Genomic DNA, 2500 nt, shown 5'->3' with positions numbered 1-2500 from the left:
CGACCGGCTCGACGAACCCTGACGGCCCCGGCGGGACGAGCTCCGACCAGCGGGTGCTCCAGGAGCGGGGAGCTTCGGAGCGCTCCCCGAGTCTCGATTTAGGGGGACGAAGGCCCTTGGCAGCGGCCGCCGCCGGGCTGCGGGGAACGACTCCCCGGGCCCGGGGCCGCGCGCGCGCGGGCCTGCGAGGCGCCCCAGCCGCGCCGCTGCGACCGCCGCCCCGCCGCGAGGCGAGGGGCGGCGGCACAGACGGGCGATTGATCGTCAAGCGACGCTCAGACAGGCGTAGCCCCGGGAGGAACCCGGGGCCGCAAGTGCGTTCGAAGTGTCGATGATCAATGTGTCCTGCAATTCACATTAATTCTCGCAGCTAGCTGCGTTCTTCATCGACGCACGAGCCGAGTGATCCACCGCTAAGAGTTGTCTGGCTTTCGGCACCGCCCCGCACGCGCGAGGGGGCCAGGACCGCTTCGCCACAGGCGAGCGGCCCCTCCGGAGGATGGCCCACCGCCCGCCCGCCCACCCCCCTCCGCACGCGCGGAGGGGGCACGGCGCAGCACGACGGAGAAGCCGCGCCTCTGCTGACCGTACGAGCACACACAGAGAAAGGGGGGGGGGAAAGGAACGGAAAACTCCGAGCGGCGAGGCTGGGGAGCCCGCGCTCCCGACCGGCCTGGGAAATGCCTTGCTCGCATCGGAGGCGGCCCAGGCGCACGGGCTCGGCCCGGCCTCTGGGCAGAGGCAGCGATGCACCCGACCGCGCGCGGCCTGCCCACCACGCTCCGGACGACACGGCTGCTGCTGCTGCGGGGCAGCAGCGGGGAGCCCCCACCGGCCCCGCGCACGCCTCCGTGCCGGCTGCGCCGCGCTACGACAGCCAGCTCCCCCGGGCTCGTCCCGACGGCAACTCCGCGGCCACGCCAGCGGCTCCAAGAGGCGGCAACCGCCAGAGCCGGCGACGCACCGCCCGCGGCCTGCCGGACGGCACCCGCTGCCGCACCAGAGCGGCTGCCCTCCCGGAACCACCGCCACCGCTTCTCGCCTCGGCCCCTTCCACGGGCACGCCCCAGGTGGAAGGCGGACGGCGCTAAGCCGGGGACAGCGCCCGCTCTCCCCGTTTCCACGCGGAGACCGCGCGTGGGGTGCCCCCGCCCGCCCCCGCCCACCTGCCCGGCGCGGCCGGGAAGCGCGACGGGGAAGCGGCGGGCAGGGCCCGGGACGGGACAGCCGCGGCCGGCACCGGGCGCCCTCCGGCCGACCGACAGGCCGAGCGGCGCCGCCGCCGCTCAGCCGGGGTGCCGCCCTTGCCAGCAGCCAGTGGCGGGAGACCGCCGAGCGCTCGCCAGGGCGAGGGGGGGAACGGAGCGCAGCGCGGCGCAGCGCTGCGACGGAGTCGCGGCGGCCCGGCAGCCGCCCAGCGAGCCCCCACCGCGGGGACCCGCCACCCCGGGCAGTGAGCCCGCGCTCACGCCGGGGCCGCCCGTTTCGAGGCAGGCAGGCCGGCTACGGCCGACCGCACCGCGGTCTCCACCGAGACCGGACCGCGGAGAGGAGGGGGCAGCGGGACCCCTCCCCGGCACGGCTGCCCGCGGGATGAGCACGGGCGGCAGCCCACCAGGGCCTTCGTGGGAGGAACTCCCGGCCCCTTTAAGGCACCGCCGCCCGGCCGCCCCCCCGGGTCGCATCGAGCCGCCCGCGTCTTTAAACCTCCGCCCGGCTCCACGGCCTTCGACCCCCGGGCTCGCCGAGGGAGGGCCGCGGAGGCGCGGACGCTAGGTACCTGGCCCTGGGGTGAGGGAAACGACCTGAAGGCCCCGCGGGGGTGCCTCCCCCGCTGCCGCCCTCGGGGGAGCGTCCGCCCGCGGGGGCGCGCCCGACATCCACCGCCACCACCACGTCCTCCTTCCCGGGGCCCGGGGTTTCCCTCAGTAGCCCGGCGCTGCGCCCGGGAGGAGAGCCGTGGCTCGGGCCGCCCGCTGGCGCGGGACACAGCCCGGCGGGGGCCTCGCCCACCAGAGGAGGCGGCGGCGGCAGAGCGCCCCCCCCGCCCCGGCTCCCTCGTGGGGAGAGGTGCGGGGGGGGAACGGCCGCCGCCGCCCCACCCGGCGCCACGCACCCGCCCGGAATGCCCGGAGGCCTTTCCCCTGCGCGGCCGGCCGGGCTGCTTCGCAGCAGCCCGACAAGGTGCGGGCAGGGCCGCGGGAGACGCCTCCCGCGACCCCGGAGGACCCTCTCCTCTCGCGCCGCTCGCGCCCTGCTGCCCCGTCCTCACCGCCGCTCGCCGCTTCTTCCTCCTTGCCCGAGCGGGCTCGGCCGGCGGGGCTCGTCACACCCCGCGCCGGCGTCCCCCCTTCCCGCGCACTGCCGCCCGCGCTCTGACCGGGGGCGCCCCTCTTGGCCCCGAGGGCCGCGCCCCAAAACCTCCCCGGCAGCGGACCGCCGTCGGGCGAGGCGGGGCCGGTCCCCGGAGAAGGGCGCCGGCCGGCGGCGGGCGCCAGCG

The 2500-nt window shown here is 77.9% G+C and overlaps 1 non-coding gene across 1 annotated transcript; it reads right to left on the bottom strand.

Annotated features, from left to right (window-relative positions):
- Positions 1–269: 269 nt before the first annotated feature.
- LOC142027590 (5.8S ribosomal RNA) lies at positions 270–422 on the bottom strand. The gene has a single exon (XR_012649193.1). It is a non-coding gene; the product is annotated as a 5.8S ribosomal RNA (ribosomal RNA).
- Between the last annotated feature and the right edge of the window lie 2078 nt (positions 423–2500).

Source organism: Buteo buteo, unplaced genomic scaffold (genome assembly GCF_964188355.1).
Source record: "Buteo buteo unplaced genomic scaffold, bButBut1.hap1.1 HAP1_SCAFFOLD_37, whole genome shotgun sequence".
Lineage (NCBI taxonomy): Eukaryota > Metazoa > Chordata > Aves > Accipitriformes > Accipitridae > Buteo > Buteo buteo.
Note: the sequence above shows the minus strand (reverse complement) of the source record. Positions and strands in the feature narration are given on the sequence as shown.